Raw genomic sequence first — 12,256 nt, 5'->3', positions numbered from 1 at the left:
CACCCAAAAATATTAATTGGCCAGGCAGTCAGAAAGCAACGTTTCAGAGAAATGTGTGTAAGTTGGTGTGTTGGAAAAAGAGTTGTGTTTACTGGTTAAATCAGGCTGCTAAATTTAATAGTGGTGAATATGTGAGAAATAGTTGATCTTGAGTAGATATGTGGCCATTATGAGTAAGTTTGTACAGATCTGTTTTTATTTTGCGCATCTTGAAGATGCCCGCACAAGTAGGTGTAAAAGCCTCTGTTCAATTAGGAACGAATGCGCAATTCCTCGAGTGCTGTTTGGTAAGACTGGGGGCCTTACCTGGGGCTCGATTGACACGAATAAACAGAAGGTTAGAGTAGAAATATATCCTTTGTCTAATTCGTTGAGATGCTTACTGTTTAGCGGCAGTAGAGCGTCTGGGAAAGCCCTTACTATTCTAGGTGACACTAGCTAGTCGTCAAATAAAGGAAGATAACATGTTTGACATATGTATATATTGAAATGTGACATTGTGTAAATTGATGTTGACTGAGATGATGCAAGGGAACGGTGAATATATTTTATTATTGCCAAAAGTTGCCAGAAGAGTAAATATTGTTTTTTTTATTATTTTTATTATTATTTTTATTCGAGTTTATGTCTAGCAATATGAGAAGGATGACTGTTGAGTGAATTTGCATTGTAGAGACCCATTGGCTAAGAACAACTCTGACAGGTAGTAAACCACATTTTAAAGCGTATTTTACATTACTTTAATGAGAAACGTAACAAATAGTTTAAGTGGGCGTGCTCGTGATTGGTTTTAAACTCTAGTTTTGCCGGAATATCTTTTAACAATTTTAAAAAACGTTTTCGTGAAGTGTATGATATTGATCCGCAAAGCATAGGAGTAGTATTTAAAAATGCAGCAACACTTGTCTATTCTTGTTACCTTCCGTCGCATGCCAGCCAAATTGCTTTGCCATTTTTTGTTTCTACCCTTTTTAGTTTTAGTTTTGTTCTTTTTTAGGTTAATTAGGAATTTTTTGTGTTTATTTATAATGTTTTTAAGGCCTGTTTCACGCAAATTGCGCTATCGGTTTTATATAATCGCGAAGCAGTTCCTTTTACCAGAAATTGTCAATTTTATTTTCTCATGTAGCTAATTATATTTATAACTATTTTTTTGGTAATAAACTTTTTTGACTTTGACTTTGACTTTTTGACTTGTAAGTTCTGATAGCAAGAACTCGATAGAATATTTTGAACAAAAATTATTATTAATAAATAAACTTTCATGGGACATTCCGAAATGTGACAAAGTTAATATTATAGCTAGTGGTATGGTTAACCCAGTTATTAGACAATTAGCTTTTAGCAATAATTATAAGTGTTAAGATCAGTTATTGATATTTTTACGCGGTAACGATTATGCATCAAAAGAACCAGATAATAAAAGCACTCTTAAACAACGATCTGGTGGTTTAAAAATACTATGTTTTAATTGTAATGAAAGTGGACATAAATAAATAAATTGTCCAAAAAATCGTTTTGCGAAAATTAATAGTAAGAAACCTAGTTACTCTAATGTAAGATCTAATATAGTCAAACCAGGTGTAGGTAATGAGTGCAATATTTGTGGCAAACGAGGTCATATTGAAAAAGATTGTTAGAGAAAAAAAATTTAATTTTATAGATAGACATGCAAATAATTTGTTTTATAAAAAGTGTTTATTAATTTAAATGAAATTAAGGGACTTGTTGACACAGGAAGCGAATGCTCGTTAATTCGAAACTCAGTTGCAACAAAATTCAAATTCAAATTCAAATTCAAATTCAAAAACTTTTTATTTATCCCAAAATAAATTACACTTCATTTTTAAATATAACAATAATCTCGGTTGATGATAAATAAAGGACTACCCTGCGATTAATAAACCGATTCACAAGTCTGGAACTTATTTTCAGAAATGTGTAGAGCGCCCCAAAAACTAAAACCTATAAAAAACTAAAACCTAAAGAAAAAAAAAATCACTATTTATACTTAACAATAAAGTTAATAATTTTCAGTTTATGACAATAATTTTGGTATCCGGTCAAGCACAAGAACCCCCCATAGGTCACTAGGAGAATAGCACTAATAATTCATTATTATTTAACAATTGGACTGACAGAGAACGCACAGATCTAGCCACAAATAGTCAGATAATTTCAACATTTTCTCACATTTTCATGAAATTGTACGTTGCTCTTGCAAAAGTTTATTTTTAATGTGTTTTGAAAATATAGATATTGCTAAAGTTTTTTTTTCAATTGGAATATTGTTCCATATTTGAGGTGCAACAAAAGCAAAGGATTTTTGGAAATTTGCAGAACGGTGTTGCGGTACAAGAAAATTGCCAGTATAGCGAGTTTGGTGATAGTGATCTCTAGATATGAAATGTTGATATAAATATGGCGGTTGCTTGGATTTTAAAACTCTATAAATAAAATTGGTTAAATGTAGCGTACGTCGATTAGCCATAGATAATATTGAGTGTTTATTTAAGTGTGGAGTAATATGATCTCTATACAAAATATTATATGAAAATCGCAAACACGCATTTTGCAACTTCTGAATAGATTTAGAAATTCTGTTAGTCAAAGAGCTGTGATAAATGATGTCACCATAATCCAACAAAGATAAAACAAGAGAGTTACATAAATAGTATTTTGTTGTTGAGGGCAAAAATCTGTTTACTTGATATATTTTCTTCAATCTTAAATAGGCAATGCAAAGTTTCTTTTTTATATGCGTTTCGAAAGTTAATCTTGTGTCAAGGTAAACACCTAAATTCTTGACTTCTGTGACAACAGGCAACCTTTCATTATCTATCATAATATTTAAATGTTGATTAATATTTGCTATTCTGGCTTTGTTCTCTCCCAACAATATTACACATGATTTTGCAGCATTTAGCTTAAGATTATGATTATTTGCAAAACTTCGAATTTTTTTTAGGTCATCATTAAGATTTTTCTGAAAATGCTGCAATAGATCTTGATTAAATGAAATGTACAGTTGGGAATCATCAGCAAACTGTTGCATTTTGGAATTTATAACCTCTTTGTTCATATCTGCAACGTATAATGAAAACAATAATGGCCCTAATATCGACCCCTGTGGGACGCCCGTTGTCACCGGTATGTAATCAGATTTAATTTTGTTGGGCCCATTATAAAGAAGTGTACTCTGAACACGTCCGACAGCTTCCTGAGAAAAACCAAAATGGTGAAGCTTAGCCAACAACATCCGGTGCCACAGTGTGTCAAAGGCCTTACTGAAGTCTAATAGGCAGAGACACGTGATTTCTTTCCGATCCTGATCAAGCCTTACATCATTCACCAAGTTAATTAGGCAGGTACTTGTGCTAAAATTTTTTCTAAATCCAGATTGGCTAGGCGGAATTATTTTTTTAGATTCGACAAATGAAACAATCTGTTGATAAATGTGCTTCTCCAAAATTTTTAATATAGCCGGCAAAATACTTATGGGTCGAAGATCTTTAAAGTCTCCTGGATTTGAAACTTTTGGTTCAAATCCAAAATGCGATTTGTTAGTTAGAGATAGTAGTAAATATTTTATTAAAAGTGTAGCAGGTGAAATAATAGAAACTAAAAAGGTTGTCGATAGTTTATTAGAACAAATGTTGGTTGTTCCGGATAGATATTGCCCTGCACAAGTTTTGGTTGGCAACAGTGTACTGCGTCGACAAAGTATTGGTTTTGCCAGGATTGGATCCGAGGTCAAATTATTTCTTACCGGGAGTGATGTTTATTGTGTCAATGTTTGTACGGATATACAAAAACAGCTTGTGTCATGTGGTAGTCATCAAAAAAGAATAATGAATTTGCTTTGTATAGCTTTAATTCTCTCTAAAATTGGCAAGGTCAATTGCACCGAAATGCAAATTCAATTGACGTCAGATGAACCAGTGGTATTCAACCCTTACAGACTGTCAGAGGATAGAAAACAAAAATTAAAAGTTATTTTGGATGAGCTTCTAGAACACAACATCATTCGAGAGTCTTAACTCCCCTTATGCGAGCCTGGTAGTACTAATTCCTAAGCCTGAGGGATCGTTGCGTATGTGTATCGACTACAGGAAATTAAACAGTATAACGAAGAAAATAAAGTTTCCCCTTCCACTCATAGATGACCAAATAGACAAACTAAGGCGATTCTCCATCTTCAATTCATTGGATTTGTTTTCTGATTACTACCAAATTCCGATGGCTAATGATTCTATAGAAAAAACCGCATTTATTACTTTGCATGGAAAATGAATTTTTACGCATGAGTTTGTGCCTTTTCTGTTTCAAAAAATGATTAATAAAATTATACAAGATCTAAGAAAACTGCGAATATAAGACTGCAGAAAGCTATGAACATTCATTGGAACAATTAAGAAAAGTTCTTAGTTTATTTAGAAAATATAATCTTACCTTACAACTGAAAAAGTGCAATTTTTTTATGGAGAAGCTTAATTATCTGGGAAGAGAAATATCTCGTGAAGGAGTGCGACCCGATAATGTAAAAATACAAGCTTTAATTAATTTACATGAACCTAAGAATAAAAAAGAGTTACAACGATTTTTAGGATTATCTGGCCAGTGAAGGCCAGTCTTAAAAATATACGATCCGGATCTAGACATAGAAGTACACACTGATGCCAGCAGCACTGCTGTGGCAGCCATTTTAATTCAAGTACATCCAGATGGTCCTCACCCAGTGGCATATTATAGTAAACGGTGCACCTTTGAGCAAAGTAAATTTCACTCGTATGAACTTGAAACCATGGAAGTTGTTTTTGGGCTAAGACATTTTCGAGTATATCTATTAGGAAAGGAGTTTAAGGTATACACCGACTGTTCGGCAGTACGAACTTGCAGCACGAAGCGAGATCTACTGCCGCGAATAGCAAAATGGTGGCTGGAACTGCAAGAGTATACGTTTGAGATATATTACAGGTGAAGAAAATTATAATGTAAATGCCATAGTTAATTTGACGGAAGAAGAGTGGGTAAAAGCACTGCAACAACAAGATGATGACATTGTACGAATAATTGAAATTTTATGTTCAGAAAAAAGACCAGAGAACAAAAATTATTATGAAAACTTTGAAATTAAAAATGAGGTATTATATCGAAAAGTAGATAAACAATTAAAATGAGTTGTACCTAGGGCCTCCCGATGGTTAATATGCAAATTAAATCAAGACGACTGTGGACACTAATTAGGCTTAGAGAAAACCTTTAAACGAATTCGAATGAATTATTGGTTTGTTCAAATAAATAGGTTTGTTACAAAATATATCAAAGCCTGTTTAAATTGCTTGTATATGAAAGGCGGCAAAGGCCTTCAACCTGGTTATTTATATCCAATTCCTAAATCCAATGTGCCATTTGAAACCATTCATATTGACTATTTACGGCCCTTAATAAAAACTAAAAGCGGAAAAGCTTATTTATTGGTAATTGTTGACGGATTTACTAAGTTTGTATTCTTAGAAGCGGTGCGATCTACTGAAATAAAATACGTAATCAAGACACTTGAACATTTTATCTATTTTTTTGGTGTCCCTTCTTAAAAGGATTATATCTGATAGAGGTTCTTGTTTTACATCAAAAATAATGAATAATTTCTGCAGTACTACGAGCATTAAACATGTTTTAAATGCAGTCTGCACTCCCCGAGCAAAATTTGTTTAAACGGCATATTCTTAAGCTCAAAAATCGTCAACTTAGACCTTAAAATGATTTTAAACAAGCGAAAAAACACAACATCTCGGTCTCAAAAGTAATATAATAAATTTAACGATCATAAACGGTTACATGTTTTGCTTAAAGAGTTAAGCATCATCAAACCTGAAAACAGTATTATCTAAACGGTGCAAGACTAATAGTAGATACACTACCAACCAGCTATATGATAACACTGAAAATAATTTATTTATTAAAATAGTTCAGGGATAAAAGTGTTACAGAAACCAAGTCTGCTTATGAAAATGTGTCGATTATTTACCACTGCCACAAAGGTAGAAAGCTGGATCTCCTTGAAATGATGGAAATCACTAGAGCCAAAAAGAGCCCTATCCAAACATGCGTGAATCTGTTTAAAATTCTCAACTTTGCCTCAATTTAACTATCTTCATATCTCTTATAGATTACGAGATCTTTATGTTAGGGGTCGAATTTAAAACACCCTGTATACTTACATCATGACCCTGCAAAGGATAGAAAATAAAGGTTGAATCTTTAACTATTTAACTCATAGAAGTTTTGTTGCCCGCTAAATTATTACTAACCAAATCGTATTTGCTCAGTTCCGAAACTCCTTTTAAGACAAAACAAAGAAACTGCTAAAAAAAAGAAAAAAAAACTTATTCAGCGGTGGGTGAGGTTTAGTCGAAACCGACGGACTTCCGAAAACGAGTTTAAACTTTTTCGGTTTTGTACTCACACACACACAGACACATAGTAAGATAAAATTTGAAGCGAAAAAGTTATGGTATTAGAGAAATTCAACGATTCTTGAGCTGCTGCAGCCGCTACTGAAACTCCCGACCCTTTTACCCGAAGCAACGAGATTAAATTTTGCGAAAAGTTTTCTCGTTGTTTTCGAGGTCTGAAAGAATCCGGATTTTTAAGGTTTCGTTTTGTCTTATTCGGTTTTTCGCTGAAAGGACCCCGCGCTGAAATTTTCGGTTTAAATTTGGGACATTGGATTTTAGTTTTCGTTTTAAAGTTTCGGCGTTTTAAAGTAGGTTTATGAAACTTTTTTTATGATATTTTTTAAATTGTGTGAAAATTCGTTAAGTACGGTTTCATTTTCTCTCGAAGATGCTAACATCGCCAACGAAACACGTGTCGAGCGTTGTTTGCGCTATTTTTGTCTCTTATTGGTAAATGAATATCTTCCATCAAGTTCTAGTAGTTCAAAAAATTTATAATTATTGATTTTTGGGATATTATTACTATAATTCAAACACATTTTAAAAAAATCATTGAAATCCATACACTAAAAATCAAGATAATGATATTTTTGTCACTAAAGTGCCTGGAAGAAATCAAATTATTTTTTCATTGTCATTTTTTTTTTCGCGGAAGCATCTTAAGATTTTTTCTTTAATTTTTTTCTTGTCTATTCTAATAAAAAACCTTAAATAATAAAGTTTATTAAGGTGCTCTATTTTCTGATCCTTCATACCAAATACAAATATTAGTAGTTAGTTTCCTTTTACTAAATAATGTAGATCCTCTTATAATACTTGCTCCATTTAATTCAAAACTCGAAAATTTGTCAATAAATATTATTATAAAAAAGCTAAATATGGTTGACCCATTATAAGGATTAATTATCGATTTAATTAGTTATCCATAAAAAAACAAATGTGTAAGTTATTACCCATTTAAGTTATGCATTTTTTTAGACTTTATCAAACTTCAAATTATTTAAAACTATAGGTATTTTAGGTAAAATTCGATTAACAAACTAAATGATCTTTAGGTATGCAATTTTCCAGAATAAGCCGCCCTATTTGGAACAGGTATTCAACATATATCTTATTTTTGTTTCCCTTTTAAATAACAATTAATCAATTTTTATATCCCTTTGATTTTCCACTAACAAAATAACAAATTTGGTTACACTGGTGTATAACATAATCGTATATATAAATTAATCGACCTTAACGTGAAAAGCTAAACAAGGAGTACCAGCGGGTAACGGAAATCAATATGCGGGTAAATTCGGACTGGTTTGTACCAACGAACGAGGAGAAAGACTAATCAATTATCTCCAAAAAGAAAGTATGTACTGTATGGACATGGAGAAGCCCGAACTCAAATACGAAAAACGAGATCGACTACGTACTAACCAATAAAAAGCTTACTCTAAAAGACGTTTCGGCCCTAAATCGCTTTGATACTGGTAGCGATCACAGGTAAGAGCTAAAATAGAAATAAACGTGAAGAGTGAACGAAATAAGCTAATTAAAATACAACCGTTTCCCACATCAAAAACAATCCAGGAAAACCGCCAAAAATTCCAAGCTGAACTCAACAGGAAATTGTTTAATAAAGAAGCATTGAACGGCTTGAATATAAACAACCTAGAAAACAGAATAAGTACTGATAGTAGAGTTGCATAGGGTGAAAAAAAGTGGTTCGCGTGCCAAACAGCGATGAAAGCAAACAACATATTATAGAGGTTAGTTAGTATTTAGTTACTGATTACAAAAAATTATGTTGCTCTCCCCCACTCCCGCGTCTCTCATCCCCCAACCCCTAAAATGTATTTTTTTTTAAATTGTTAATTGTTTTGCTTTAATGTATTAATCTCGGATATCAATAGAGATAGAATAAAAAAAAATTCTCTGTTATTTTCACAAGTGCGAGGGGCATAACAAATGTTAAAATGACTAAATCAATATCTCGAAAACTAAATGAGATATATAAAAATATAGTGTAGGATTATTTATTACACATTTTTCTTTTGTAAATATTTTGAAAACAAGTGACCTTCTCGGAAAAAAGCTTAAAATAAAAGTTTTTGCAAATTTCATAAGCTTTTTAGAAATGTATATTATTGGGGATAAAATCACTTCTTCCCCTAAAAATTTTAAAAATATAAATTCGCGCTGTTGGTCGGTAAAAGGGGTGTTACATAAAGGTGGCACAAACAATATATTATACCTGCCTAATTATATACATTTAGTTTTTGGCAGATACGATGATTCTTCTCTCAAACAAAATACTAGAAATAAAAGGTATGAACAGAGCACCAAACGGTTTATTATTGGAGACCCTCTTAATATATCAAATGTTCAAATCAGAGATTTGTTGTCAAGCAATAGAACAAAAAACGAATTATCAGAGTATTTGTCAAAAAAATGCCTGGACTCAGATTCGTTCAACAACAAAAAGCTTTTTGCATCTTGGAACAGAAGCTGCATGACCAAAAGCGAAAATATTAAAGCTCTTGCGTCCAGCCAGGAAGAAGCTGATACCAAAATCATTTTACATGCTACATATGCTGCCAATCATGCTAAAAAAAAAGATGAAACATGTATTACTGTGTGCTCTCCGGGTATGAATTTACTACACGAAATATGTATGTAATAAAATATTTGTACATTTATTATTATATTTTTTAGACACCGATGTATTTATTCTTCTCTTGAAGTACAGCGAAATCTTTGGTTGCCAACTGCAGTTTCAGACTGGAACAGGAGCAAAAAAGAGAAATGTTGATACAAGCAAGATAGCCCAACAGCTCACGTACCTACAGAAAGAGGCTTTACCCGCGTTTCATGCGCTATCAGGCTGCGATGAGGGTTTGCAAAAAAAGGTAAGAAAATATTAATGATTAAAACTTATAGAAATAATGTTTTTCTGCTAGTTTACATTGTCTTATTCTTTCAGGCAAACTGAAGTTTTTTAAAGCGTTTCAAGCTGCAGATGATCAAATATTAGCTTTTTTATTCGATCTTGGAAATACTGAAATAGAAGTGAAGAAAATATCAAATCAGCTGGAAAAATTTATTTGCATGGTGTACAACCTAAAAGCCAATATGACGACACTAGCGGAGTTACGCTGGTGGGGATTTTCCAAACAGCAGCTGGAAAGTGAGCAGCTCCCTCCAACCCAAAGTTCACTATTACCAGCTTTACGAAGAGCCCGATTACAGGCATATATTTGGATAAATGCTCATAAAAAAACTCAAGTAGAATTAGAACCAACCGATTATGGCTGGCGAAAAGGAGAGAGTATGTTTCTACCAGTTATACCAAATGTTGCGCCAAATGAAATTTTAAGTTTAATCTCATGTGCCTGCAAAAAAAATAGATGCACCACGAAATAGTGCAAGTGTGTTCAAAATAAACTTCAATGCACGGAGAGTTGTATGTGTGTGGAGGAACTCTGTGAGAACCACAACTCTTTTGAAAATGAGAGTTCTGATGATTTAATAATTTTTTGCTACCTGTAAAGTAATTTTTAGTTTTTTATGTGCAATTTATTATACTAATTTGTACTTTTTAAAGTAATAAATAAATGTGTTTTTTTTATTAAAAAAAAAGAGTCGGGGCGAGATGGTATTAGTTTGGGTTAAAGGGGAGTTAAGTTTCTCGGTTTCTAGTTCAACCACAAAAAAATTAAATCGTTAACATCAATAGTTTCCGAGATTTAAAAAGTTTACCCCTTAGGGGGGAGTGGAAGTGACTCAAACGTGGATGGAGGGGAAAATATGTATTAATTATTATATTTTTACTATCGTAAATAATAAATAAACAAAATTTCTGTAAAAAGGTCGGTACATTATACCACAGATTTAACTAGCTAACGCAAGTTGCGTTCTGTGAAATCTGTGATTATACTAAGTATTTTATTAAATCTAGTGTGTGAATATATTTTTTTTGGTTTTATGATCGATTTTGTTTTTTTTTTTGAGGGGAGGGGTTACCGTCATCCAAACAATATGCACCTTTTTAAAAAGCTTAAGAAATTTGCATAATAAAATAGTTGAAGTTTTTTTTGTAGGATGAAATGTTAAAAAAATATTTGAAAAAACTAAAATTTCCAACAAAAAAAACATACAAATTTGAATATAGGTCCTGTAGTTTTTGAGATATGAAAATATTTATAATGACCTCTTTCTTTTTACAAGTACTTGTGAATATAACAGTAAAAAAAGTGGACCGCTAGCATTATTAGTTTTCGAGATACAGTGATTTAAAAATTTTACCCTTTAAAGAGGGGTTGGGGGTGACTGACGAGGGGGTGGGGAGGGGCAACATCGATTTTCGTAATCAGTAACTTAATACCATCTAACCTATATAGGTTGTTTGCTTTCATCACAGTTTGGCACGCGAAATGCCCTATGCGGCTCTACTATGACATTAGAACGACAGCCAAAAAAATATGTGCCACTACCAAGAAAAATAATTCAAAAATAAAAAAGGAAGAAGGCTGGCTCGATCATGTCAAAAACCAAGTGGGCAACAGATGGCACCAACTGGCACAGAACAAAGAAACATGGAAGAATATAGGGGAGACCTATGTCCAGGAGTGGACTGTGAAGGGTTGCTGAAAGAAGAAGAAGAAGAACCTTAAAAGGGTTTAACGGAGACTTTTTACGTAACGAGTTTATATTAGAATTTGTATTGAAATTATTACCATCTTTATGTTAGGCGGTGACCGGTAAATACAGGGTGTTTCAGAACTATGAGATCAAACTTCTGGGGGTTGTTCAGTGCAACAGAAGAATCTATTTGAGTATAGGAACCCATGTCCGGAAATGCGTCACTACGCCACTACGGCCCTAAGACGCGTTAAAATTTATAAAAAACATTAATTACCTAAATAGGATCTGCTGCATTTATTTTTACCTTTTGTACATGATACCATAACAACAATTGTTTAAAATCAACGCTTATCAATGTCATGTTTAAAAATTTTATAGCTTATAATTTTTAAACATTTATTGCTAATGGAAAACTTTACCAATCAAGAATTGGCGGATATGCATTTGGCATACGGAGCAACAAACTGCAATACACGAGCAGCATCGCGGTTGTATCATAAACGTTATCTCGAACGACAGCATCCTGGATACAAAAAGTTTATGGCGGTTCATCGGCGGCTCGCTGAGACAGGCATGTTTAAGACCAAGATGCATGATACTGGTGTTGCTCGAACTGTAAGAACGGTCGCATTTGAAGAAGAGGTGCTTCAGCGAGTTGCCGATGAACCATCAAAAAGCACAGATGACGTCGCTAAGAATATGAATACGAGTAACGCTTCCGTCTGGCAGGTACTACACGAGCAACAACTCCATCCTTACCACTTCCAGAAAGTTCAAGGTATGACTGCAGCCGAATATCACCCTAGAGTTCAATTTTGTCGATGGCTTCTGGATCACATCATTGCACAACCAAATTTTTTACGACATGTTTTGTGGACCGATGAAGCCTCTTTCACAAGAGACAGTATTTTTAATAGTAGGAGTAGCCATGTTTGGGACAAAGAAAATCCTTATGCAATTTTTCCAATAAAACATCAGAATCGTTGGTCTGTCAACGTATGGGCAGACATTGTTGATGATTATTTAATTGCGCCATACCTTCTACCGGAACTGTTAACAGGACCTATTTATCTGCGTTTCTTGGAGGAAGTTCTCTCAGAACTCCTTGAAAATGTTCCACTAAACGTTAGACAGCAAATGTAGTTTCAGCATGATGGAGTGCC

At 33.3% G+C, this 12,256-nt stretch overlaps 1 protein-coding gene across 3 annotated transcripts in view; it reads right to left on the bottom strand.

The window, feature by feature from the left end:
* Positions 1-12,256, bottom strand: part of LOC126747486 (fasciclin-3) — a 630,854-nt gene that overhangs the window by 234,844 nt on the left and 383,754 nt on the right. The gene's annotated exons all lie outside the window — the stretch shown is intronic.

This window comes from Anthonomus grandis, chromosome 2 (genome assembly GCF_022605725.1).
Source record: "Anthonomus grandis grandis chromosome 2, icAntGran1.3, whole genome shotgun sequence".
NCBI lineage: Eukaryota > Metazoa > Arthropoda > Insecta > Coleoptera > Curculionidae > Anthonomus > Anthonomus grandis.
This window is presented reverse-complemented; position numbering and strand designations above follow the sequence as displayed.